Here is a 12,590-nt window from a genome sequence, read left to right on the forward strand (position 1 = left end):
ACGGGGATGTCCTTCACTCCTGCCGGCAGGCTTCGTTAGACTCCGCTCTCGGGGAGCCGCTGGGTCCGGCCAGTCCAGCAGCCTCCCTGCAACGAAATGCAGAACGGGAGCAATGCCTCCTCACGGTGACGGGCAGTTGCCAGGCCTTGCTTTGTAAGCTCTCTTACCTGAGAAGTCACATCTTGCTCTCTTCACCCGTGCCTAGAAATAGTGAACGCTTCTTCCCCGGTAATTCTATTTTTCGTTTTTCTTTCAGAAAAGCTCAAATGCTTCAGAATATGGCAGACATCTGGGGAAAGCTGTGAAAACAGACTTTTTTTTTTTTGTTATGTAATTATGACAAACTATAGTTGCTTGATAATGAAAAATAATTTGTGCTCTTCCATGATTTGTCAACCTAGTGCTGCAGGGATTTTCTTCAGGAAAATATATCTGGACAGAAACACTCGTCCTGTATTTACTCTGTATTGTAAAAGGAAAGCAAATGCCCACTCAACATTCCTCTTCTTTAATTTCCGTTTGCTCTTCGTGTTGTAGCTGTCTCACTACACTGCTTTTATATGCCCAGCTGATTAACACTCTCTTTCTTATGGGCCTAATCCGGCTCAAATAAATTGAATTTGCATATGTGCCATTCAAGATAGCAGATATAAGTGCATATTTAGTCTCCACTACATAGCAGACAGCCTAAGCTGGTCTGTTTATATCAGTGGTACATAGGCCAAATAAGTTTTGGGGATCTTATTTGTGGCTGCTATAGTGTACTTAAGCATATTTATATAAAAGCACATACCAATATCTTGAAATACCACCAAAGTCCTTGAAATGAATTCCCAATAATTTCCAGTTATTCTTACAAAGCACAGTTGCTAGTTTTACCAGTTTGATATAACTAAGTAACAAAAATGTTGCTGGAGTTACATGTTAGCTAATTTTTTATAAGGAAAAGCAGTCTAAGTACCTGTGATGTGCTCATATCTAACTGCAGTCAAAGCTGCTGGTAACCAGTTCATTCTAATGATGGGGAACTGTCTTGAGAAACTGATTATGTCACGCCACAAAATGCTGGATGCTACCAATTCATGGATCTGTGGGCACTAGTTATTTTATAGGATAAGGCAAAAATTATTTTTAAGAGTTACTCCACCTTAAATTTACCCTCTTCCTATTTCTTTTTTCTCTCATCTTACTTTCCCACCATCTGTTTAGTGCTAACATTTTAATTCATTGCTTCAGTCTGAGTAACTTTGACTGACTTACAGAATCCTTGTTTATGTAACTGCAGCTGAACAAAAAAGAATGGTGGTAATATATATAAAGGAAGGAAAAGTCGAAGAAAAAAAGGTCCTAAATACACTACTACTGCGTACATTCTGTTCTGCTGTCTGACAGCATGGAGAGAGAAATGTTACAAAAAGTTTTGTTTAATGATAGTAATGGAAGTATCTTGCATATTGAGCCCAAATGCTGAGGTTGGTAATTAGTTGCCTAACTAATGACAGGCCATAACAGCAGACAATGTGACCACTGGCCTGTGGAATTTTTAGTTTATTTCAGCTGTAGAGCAAAAAAAAATTCTTGAAACAGGTACATTTATATTGTTCATAATATGTTTCTTCCTGTTAATAATGAATTATGCCTTTGGTTATAATTTGTATATAAGCAGATTTATACTTGCATACTTTCATTTTTTTAATGAATACTTCTTTTTGGAATAAATTTTGATGTTCTTGTGACATCCACAAGATGGCACTCGATCTCTTTTTCAATATCTGCAGGTTTGGACTCAGGTTTTGGGCACAGGGTTTACAATCTTACCTCAGTAACAGAACAGATCTTGAGAAACAGTAAGTCAGATGAATATTTGGTTAAGACCAACATGGTTAGTAATGTCACAGAAGTCTCACTGATGACTTATATCTCATTCTGTCGAATGGTTGTTAATGTTAATCCTTTTTCTCAATCGTGATGCATTGCTGTGGTCTAGCTTAAAATTATTCATCCTTGAAACTGGACATGTTTTTCTTTTGTTATAAATTGTACCTAGTTCAGCTTGGAGGGAGGATTTTACAATAGTAGAACTTAATTACCTGTATTCAAATTTAGTAGACATGTTTCTTCAAAAAGTGCAGTTGAATTTGAGTCACAAACATGTATGCCAAGAAAAGCAGTTTGATAGCTCATACCTGTGGTTAGAAAACTCAGGCACTGTTTCACGTAGCTGGACAGGAATTTCTGCTCTGTGCTGATGCTACATTTTTACAGCTATTGTTGTTAGTGAAAAGTCTTTAAGTATTTTTTCTGCAGTACATAATAGCCTTACAAGCCAGAATAAAGAAGAGAGAGCAGGTGTCGTGTGTCATCTGTGTAGGCTTTCTTTTGTACAGGAATAGACTGCATCGGCCCTCACTGCCATACTCTATAGAAAACTGAAGAGGCCTTGTTAATTTTCAAGCTGCAGAGAGAAAGATTTCCTACCTATGCAGTAGCATCAGAAAGAGAAGGTGAAAATGGTGGCTCTAGTGACTCTCATTGCAGGGATGAGGTAACAAAGGAAATGGCTGCAATGTTTTTTCCTGCTTGCTCATTATTATTCGTTAAGCTCATTCTCTTCTTACTTTCCCTGGGCTGTACCTCGATATGACAAGGAGGCCTTGAACAATGTGCTAGAAAGATGGGTTGCCATTACAGCCTTGTTCGCACACTAAGCAATGACTTAGTGTCAGAACAGAAACAGAAAGATTCTGGTGAAAATTTCTCACTCTTAAAAGGAACCGGATGTTTTTACTCCTGCCATCACCAATACGTGATGCTGCCTCCCAAGCACACGCAGGGCATGTCTGCATTTGTTACAGCACTACCATCCGTATAAGGCAACTGCATTGGGACCCTTGCAGAAGACAACTACTGTTGAGGAGTTTGTGATCTTGAGCAAGTCATGTCTATTGGGCCTTGTACTTAAGGCATGAGTAGATGCTGTAAGGGAACCTGAGAGAGTGACCCATGCTGGCCTGTGCTGTGCGCTAGTGGATGTTATGACAGAGGATAATATTGCAGCCTGTCAGGAGAAGATATATGATCCTGTTTGTTACACAAAACAAAAGCCACTGCAGCATGGGAAGGAGGAGGAACCTCTTCAAGGATAGAATCTGCACAGCGTGCTGTGGAGAAAATCCATCTGGGATTGCTCTGACGCTGCACAAAAGCAGGGTACCCTGCATCTGAAGGGACATAAGATTTACTCACTATCTATATTCCTCTTTTTATTCTGTCTTATTAAAACAGCTGTTGTATTAAGCCATTTGTTTTCGGCCTTTCTTGCTGAGATCCAGAAAGATCCCTGCACCATTTCTCTCTCTCACCTTGTTGCCCACCTAGGTGCAGAAGAGCAACCCCTCTTTCACTTAGGGCAGTACTGGGAAATACCAGTCCATGTATATTACTCGAAGTTGACATAATACATCCCAACTCCCACAGGAGCACCTGAAAATTCATGTGTTCAGATCCCATATTTCTGTAGTTTCTTGGGAATAACATATAGGGTACTTTTATGAAGGTGGTGTACAGAAAGACTGCCCAGAGACAAATTTTGGTAAAAAATAGATGACTTGCTGAAAAATGCTCTGCTGATCCCAGTAACCATGCTATAAAAGAAGAAACCCACAAAGATAAATAATGTACAGCAAAAACATAGCTGGATGAAAATTCAGAAATAACAGAAGTACTGCCAATTTCACAGAAATTTGACAAAATTGCACCATATCACAAAAAAGAGATAGGGTGAAATTCTGAGTAGATGTTGAAAGCTTGATGACAAAGAAGGAGCAAGGTAAAGGCAAGACTCTAACACTGTGCTTGTTAATAATAGTGAAAGGAGCTTTCACTCCATGGTCCTACACTGGCATTCATTTGTTTGGATATGCCGGAAGAAAAGCATTGATGCTGTCACAGAAATAACCAGAATACAATTTAGATCAGTTCAAAATGGAAGCAGTTTATTACTATCAGTATAGGAGAGAACACAGAGCAGCACAGTGACGGTCCCTGCTGATATGAGCTCTGCCCAAATGGGGCAGTTACAGAGTTGATATACCTACAGGTTATACAACTCCTTCTTCACCAAAACTGTGTCAGATAAGCAGGATATGGTAGATAACAACAGCGATTTAAATCCTTCAGATAAGGAGGCTCTAGACAGTACATCATTTTACAAACAATCCATGCCTATTATGAATAATCCACTCCTTTGTAATTAAATCTTGCTGACTGGCAAGACCATTAGCTGCAAATGTGTCTTAACTAGGGAGGCCTGCAGCAGCCTATGAGACATTAACTATTTTGCTTCCACAATACAGGATTCTTTTTTTTCCTCCTTTCTAAAAGTAGCAATATCAGAGAATATAGCGTGAAATCATATTAGCTAGATACTTCATGCCAACGACCCTGAATCTGCAACATCAACAAAATGCAGATAGGAAGCTAAGAACCAGAATACCCGTTTGTGCAACAACTGACAGTAAAACATTGACATTGTAAAAATGTATGTATTATAACTAAATCAAAGATGCTGCTCATGTTATGTAGGACCACATAGGTTTAATCATTTCTAATGGAAAGGAAATATATGTTTATCTAGCAAAAACATGAACACAAGAGGCTATAAAACAGTTTATTATGAAATTGTTTCTCTCTGCTATAACAACTAAACAACAAAACATCTTCAACAAAAGGAGGAAGGATGAATTAGGCTGGAATTTAAATGAAAAAAATCAGCTGTGAAATAGGAATAGATCCTAGAAAATCAAAGGAAACACTTGAGCAGAGCATTGCAGAGGCAAAGTCTGCAGTCTTTCAGAAGGAGCCTGCAATTAGATCACCTTAAAGCAATTGCGAGGCCGAGCTCTAAGATTCATGAAATCCAAGAAAGGAAACCAGCTCTGATATTAACTCAGAACTCCTGATGAATGCATGCATACATACATACATATATTTTTACTTTTAAATTTTTTTTATTGTTATATACATAATATTGTCATTTGTGTATTTTTACTTTGGGAAAGGGGACTTTCTAGGATAATGGGGACTGTCAGTAGATAAAATTTGGAAAAATTTGAAGAGTTGAAGTTACTATAATTTGTTACTGTCTCAGGAAGAGCTTGACTGATTGTCCTCATGGTTTAGGTTAAAATACAAGCTTTTTCTGACTTTACCAGAATCATCTTTCATCACTCCTGCCGGAGAAGCCAGCAAGAGAAGGAGTAATTCATTTCCCTGGCAGTCTTATTAATGCCAGGCCTGCTTCCCACTTCTACACTGCAATCAGCAAGGCATGCTTTTTAACTGGATCAGAGTAGTAAAAACTAATCTAAGAGGGACAATGAGAGGCCCCTAATTTATCCAGTACATGCTTTGTAGTTAATTTCAGCAACTCAAGGCTGCAATCCATTTCTATTTCTATTTTCTAAATCCATTTCTGGTTTTGATTCTGTAATTGGGGCTAACTGCTAACCAGTCTCTTGTAAGAACTTTGTCCCAAGTTGACCTTAATCTGACATGGTTTGTTCATATTAAACTAATTTTAAACTCACCTGAAAAAATTGCCTATCAAAAGTATGACAATTTGTGTAAACTCACAATGGGTAAAATGAAAAACTATTTCTGATATGTATTACAGATATTCATTCGTACAGAAAAAGCAAATGCAACCTTCCCTTATTAACTCTTGCCGTGAGTCATGCTCATCCCTGCAACTGAGCACTCAGCTCAGACATGGTAAGTCTGCTTGTCTGCTTCCAAGTCTGTTTCCTGATCCTCAGTTTATTTGATCAGACTCTTCCAACTGCAAAGAGATGGGAGGAGAAAACTGCTCCTGGCAGACCGCAGGGTTAGTCCCTCCTTTCTGAGCAGTGTGTCAACTGGCAGCTTCTGCCAGCCTCAGTGCCCGGAGATCACTGCTGCAGCCCAGGCTCCTCAGCAGCTTCTGGGGCTTCTGGCTGCTCACTGCCTGCATTCAGCTAAATGCATCAGACCCGACCTCAACCACCCTTTACATCCAGGCTGAAACACAAAGAGACACCACGAAAAAGCATGGCAAAAAAGTGTTAATTCAATATGATGTTACTTGTTGTTGATCTCTTAAACCCTCCCGAGGGAGCACAGAATGAAATGCAATGCTAGAAGTCAAGGGACCAGGGCCCAAAGCAGAAAACCAGTCCCTGTCACTAGCCCAGCCCCAGTCAAAGGAGTTATTTGAATGGAGAGCAGTGAGTCGAAGTGGCCCAGCTGGACTGTGGTGTTTGGCTCTTCTCCCTGCTCTCCTGTCACTGCTGGAGCAGGTCCCCCAGCCGGGAACAAGGGCTAGCCAGGGGGCCAGAGACAGACAGCAACAGGAAACACTGGCACCATCAACCCTCCAAAATATTTTCCGTTTCTGAAAAGCTGTTGAAGAGCACCTGCTGGGTGCATTCTTTGTGAGGCTGCTTTAAGACCAACAGTGAGGGTGGAGGGGCTAACTAGAGACAACAGGCCACAACAGAGGTACGAAAAAGAAGCTCCACTGGCAATTCTTGGGTTGAGTTTTGCCCACGGGAGAAGGAGGGAGGAAGAACATAGCCTTCTTCAACTGCAGTGTTTTCACCCAGAGGCACTGAAAAAATCCATCTATTAGTTGGATTCTACATTCACATCGATTATAAATATCCTCCAAGGTATTTTGTCTCTGTGGGTGAGGAGGTGTGAGCCAAGGAGGATGGAGGAGGAGCAGCAAACTGGGGAGAGGCCAGCGAGATTTGTCAGACACTGCAGCCACTTCATGCATCTTGGGAATTATCTTTCTCTCATTCTTTCATTTAGGATGAATGTCCTAATCGGTAGCTGAGGAAGCTTTGAAGAAGGAAGTTTAAAGCCTTTCATTACATATATGTGACTGCAGGCACAGTGTGTTTTTTGTTTCCCACAACAAGGGCATAGGCATTATCAGGAATACGACAGAAAAGGGCAGAGCAGTGTTGGCTGTACAATACATGAGGCATACAGATGATTAACATAAAGAAAATAATTAGCAATCTCTAATCATTTTACTGCTGCTCACTGCATCCAAGCCCCTGAGAGAAGCCCATCTCAGAAGCAATATGAAGTCAGCAGCAAGGGCAGGGCAGTATGCCTGACACTTGTATTATTTCAGCTCAGTAGCAACTCCCTACAGAGGTGGAATGGCAATTTTCCAACATTAAAATGTTTTTAAATAAGTAAAATGTTTAAAAAGGCACAGAAGGCTTTGGGCACTTGACGTTCTGGTTAGAATGGCACGTGCAGCCTTAATCCACCATGACCCTTTAACTGTGGCATCTGATCTGACTGGAGGAAAACAGCTGCTAACCAGCAATATTTCTTAAGTTTGTAACTTACAGATGAGCTCTACCCTCCCCACTGCCTCTTTCTCCAATGTTTCCTCCGCTCCTGCCGTCCCAGAGAGAAGGCACTCTGCCTCAGTATGTGCGAGTTTGACGAGAGGAAAGTAAGAAAAGGTATTCTCTTGTTAATGATGCACCACAGGATCTTGGGAAGCAGTTTTCATTTGCTGCAATCATAAAGGACCAAGCATTGTTGCTACAAGATGGTCACTGGACAAGAGCCAGATGAAATATCTCTGAAGTAGGTGGAGGTCATAGGTTTTACCGAGGTCTCTGCTCTTTATGGATCTGGTCCCCTCAACTTCTGTGATTTTCGAAGGGGTCTGGCACCTTTGGAGGGTATGCCCAAAGACAGACAGGGACATTCTACTTAAAGGAAAATAACTCTCCTGAGCAAGTCAGGATAAGAATAGTTTCATTCCAGCAAATTCTGGTCTCGGATCTGCCAAAACTGTTTGGTCCATCCAACTACACCACTCTTGCTTATCCTTGCATTTCCCAAGCCTGCTCTTTGCACATAGAAATCCAAAACCCTGTCCTGTTTACAAGGTGCACCCTGGTCTGCCTCTGCCTTGTAAAATAGTGGGAAGAGGGCAAACATTACCAGGCTGTGCTCTGGTGACCGTAGCAAGGCCCAGGGAAGTTCTGTGCAGACCCACAGGGAGCTGTGGGATTGATAGGCAGGGGCTCCCAAAGGCAGTGGTTGATAAGTCCACTGCAGAAGTGGGGAAGGGTCTGATGAGCTGAGCAGTCCATTCCTCCCCTTCCTTTCTAACACTCACAAGCACATTTCTGTAGCACTTGCATCTGCTAGCATTTGCCACGTTCCTGCCAAGAGAAAAGTTGCACATAAAGAATTCAGGCCTTTTGCTTTTACTCCTTCCATCTGGAATTCAAAGAATGATGACAGTGTGAAACTCTTAAAACAAGGAGAAAATCAAGGCAGAAGTAGAGCTAAGCAAACAGTATTTATGGCCTCTACTTTTTCCCAAGCCCTTTGTAAGAAAAAGTGCTTGACAGCAGGCTTGTATTTCTCCTACGGAGTACCAAGCCCACAAGAAAAAGGTAATCTCTTTTTTCCCCTTTGCAATTCTGTAACACAATGGTCTAGTGACCGATAAAACGAAATCCTTCTTGGCTGTCTTAACATGCACTAATCTCAAGGCACACAGCTTTATTGGGACTGCAGGTAAAGCAGATAATTAGCCTTGGGGTGAGCTGAGGTGGTCCAGAACTATCTGAACTTTTCCACATTCTCAGTTTCTATCCTATGCCATACAGGAAAGGCTTAGAAGAGAAAGTGTATGAAGTTGATGAATGGTGAATAACAGAGACTTTCCATTTCCGTTTACTTCTCATAGGTACTATGACTAGAAGGTATTAAATATTTGGAAATGTTCTTATAGGTACTATGAATAGAAGGTATTCAATATTTGGAAATCTTGAGAGGCAGGCATGTGTATTCAGGAATTCCTAAGTTAGAAGACAGGAGGGGACCTTTCTTACTTTAGAGCACCATGGGAACTCATTTAAGAGGGGTGACAAGGAGAATGGCTCAGCTAACTTTGACTTAACAACTGCACCAGGTATAGAAAGAAAATATTGTTGGGTTTGTTCTCTTACAGAACCACAGAATTGCTTAGGCTGGATGGGACCCCTTGAGATGCTGCAGTCCAACCCCCTGCTCAAGGCAGGTCAGGTACAGCAGGTTGCTCAGGGCCATGTCCAATCAGGTTTTTAATATCTCCACACATGGAAACTCCACAGACACTCTGGGCAACCTGTGCCAGTGCTCAACCACCCTCACAGTAAAAGAGTGTTTTCTTGTGTTGAGAGGCAATTTCCTGTATTTCAGTGTGTGTTGATGTCCTCTTGTTTCACTGGGCATCACTGAAATGAGTCTGTTTTCATCTTCTTTACTTCTCCCCCCTGGGTATTTATATGCATGGATAAGCTTCCCCTGAACTTTCTCTCCTCCAGGCTGAACGGTCCCAGCTCTCTCAGCCTCTCCTTGTATAAGAGATGCTCCAGTGCCTTCATCGTCATCTTTCACTGGACTCACTCCAGGATGTCCATATCTGTCTTGTACTGGAGAGCACAGAACTGGACACAGCACCCAGATGTGTCTCACCAGTGCTGAGTAGAGGGGAAGGATCATCTGCCTTGACCTCCTGGCAATACTCTACTTAATGCAGCCCAGGATGGCATTGGCCTTCTTTGCCACAAGGGCACATTGTTGGCTCATATTCAACTTGTTGTCCATCAGGACCCCAAGGTCCTTCTCTGCAGAGCTGCCTTCCAGCCAATCAGCTTCCAGGTGTACTAGTGCCTGGGGTTATGCTTCCCGAGATGCAGGACTTTGTATTTTCCTTTGTTGAACTTCATGAGGTTCATTTCTGACCGTTTCTTCAGCCTGTCCAGGTCCCTCTGAATGGTGGTGCAATCATCTGGTCTAGCCACTCCTCCCAGTTCTGGATCATCTGCAGACATGACAAGGGTGCACTATGTCCCAGGTCACTCATGAAGATGTTAGACAGTATTTGACCCAGTATTGACCCTGGGGTACACCTCTAGTGGCTTGTCTCCAAATGGACTTTGTGCCACTGCTCACAACTTCCTGGGCCCAGTCATTGAGCCAGTTTTCAGTCCACCTCACTGTCCAATTTTCTAGCTCATACTTGATCAGTTTGTCTACAAGGATGTTTCGGGAGATAGTATCAAAAGCCTTACTAAAGTTGAGGTAAACAACATCCAGTGTTGGATCCACTTTCCCCTCAGACACCAAGCAAGTCACCTCATTGTAGAAGGTTATCACGTTGGTTAAGCATGATTATCCCCTTCATAAATCATAGTGACTATTCCTGATCACCTTCTTGTCCTTCATGTGTTTGGAAATGGTTTCCAGGATTAGTTGCTCTATCACCTTCCAAAGGGTTGAGGTAAGGCTGACCAGCCTGTAATTCCTCAGATCTTCTTTCTTGCTTTTCTTGATGAAAGGAGTGACATTCGTTCTCTTCCAGTCTTCAGGAACTTCTCCCAGTCATCATGACCATTCAAAGAGTGGTCCTGAAATGACATCACCCAGTTCCCTCAGCACTCGTCCCCATGGACTTATGTACATCCAGTTTGTTTAAGTGCTCCCTAACCTAGTACTCATCCACTGAGGGTAAGTCTGTCTTTCTTGCTCCAGACTTTCCCTAGGGTCTCAGGGGCCTGGGATTCATGAAAACTGGTCTTACCAGTAAAGACTGAGGAAGGAAGGCATTGAGTTCCTTGGCCTTTTCCGTGTCATTTGTCAGGAGGTCCCCTGCACCATTCAGCAGCAGGCCCATGTTTTTCCTAGTCTTCCTTTGACCCTTGATCAAGTCCCTGACCATACAGGGTCCCTGAAGCATGGCAACTCCAAAGAAACACTCCTGCCCTGTGTTGGGGCATGGAAGCCCTCTGCAAAGTGCAGTAGGAAGGGACCAGGCTGCTCTGATGGGTGTCAAAACCAGCAACACCCTTTGAGGCAAATCAGACTATTTCAGGTCTGGTCTTTCATTGCTGGAAATGATTGTATCTATCTGCTACAAAAAGCATTAGAGACAGGCCCGCTTTCTCTTAGTAACTCATACCTCCTCCTCTCTGGGTTGCCTCTTCTGCTCTTCCCGGCACAGCGCCTCGTCAAACTCTGCCACCATGTCAGATCTTCCAGCACTTCAAGCAAGGCTTGTTGCACAGTTTCTGAAACCAATGCCTCCAGCATCAGCTTGACTTCCGTGTCGAGTCTCCCCACCTGTCCTGCAGGAGTCCCACGGGGCTGCAATCCCCAGCAGGGAGCTAGGGCTGCTGCAGGAACGTTCAGACTTCCTGTGGGAGCCCCTGCCTCAGGGCTTGCTACTTCACACCCTCTTACCCAGGCCCGGGAGTAGGGTTGGCAGAGAGTGTGGAGCACTGGGTCCTGCAGGTGGAAAGCAGCTGGGCTTAGAGCACAGCAGGCGGGAGGAAGAGGAGCATGAGGAGTTGGAGGAAGCACGGGTGGAGCAGAGTGGGCCTTGAGGTGATTTGCTCCTTGATGAAGAGGTCAGAGCAGGCACTTGCTCCTTCCTAGACCTCATCCATGTGAGCAGGGGCTTTAGGCAGGTGGCATAGGCGCAGCCTGGCTCTGTGTGAGCTCCCATGTGTGTGCAGCTGTGCATATGTCTAGAGGGATGAGTCAGTCCCTACCCATGAGGAAGGTCTTAAACCTGGCTCCAAACTGTGTGTAAGCCCTCCTATCCCACAGCTTCCAGTGCTGCCTGCATGCCTCCCAGGGCAATTAACACTTCCCTAATGGCGCCAACTCCAATGGACCTTCTGCCCCTGGGCTGTGCGGCCAAGTGTGCAGTTACTGACTGTGGGGCTGGGAGGGGGGATACAGCCCTGAAGTTTGCTGCTCTGTCCACCACAGTTCCCACCTCTGCACCTTCCTCTCTGTCTGCATTTTTCACCCATCAAAAATCCACAGTGACAAGGCCCAGTGCTATGCTGGCTGGGCTGCCATCCTTTAACACAGGGGTCCCAGCAGGTCCATAGCAGTGGGACTGCTTAAAAAACTTGCTCTTTCAGTTCTTCCAATCTCTCTTCCTGGTCTCCTTCTCCAAAGCACACATCCAGTCCTTGCAGAGATCATCCGATAGGAGTTTGGAGGGGATATTTCAGAGCAAATCCTGCAATGCCAAGATCTTCAGATGAGGCTTTGGATGCTTCTGCTGGGACCACAGGGAACATCCCAGTGACTCTGCTCAGGAGGAGGCAGCTTGGTTTCAGCCACCTGCTCTTGCAGTTACCCATTGACACTGGAATATCACAATGCAACACACAACAGACAACGAGTAAGGGGAAGCAAGTCAAAAAGAGTGAAGTGGTACTAACATACAGGAAAGCAGTATGAGTTACAGTATTTTAAATGCTGGGCTAAAACAGGAATCCCGTGTCGATAGACATTTGACTGAGTAAATTTCCTAAACTGAAGATATTGCTAAATATATGTCATAGTCCTGCTGGTTTTCAGTAGAGGTAACAGATTTGTGAGAAAAGCTGATCCAGATATCAATACTGATTTATGCAAGGAGTAAATGCAGGTGCTGGTAAATTATCTGAGCAGGGCAATTTTCTATTGGAAAACAGTGAATTCTAGCTAAATTCAATGAGCAT

The sequence above is a fragment of the Aptenodytes forsteri genome, unplaced genomic scaffold, assembly GCF_000699145.1.
Source record: "Aptenodytes forsteri isolate BGI_AS27 unplaced genomic scaffold, ASM69914v1 Scaffold151, whole genome shotgun sequence".
In the NCBI taxonomy this organism is placed as follows: domain Eukaryota; kingdom Metazoa; phylum Chordata; class Aves; order Sphenisciformes; family Spheniscidae; genus Aptenodytes; species Aptenodytes forsteri.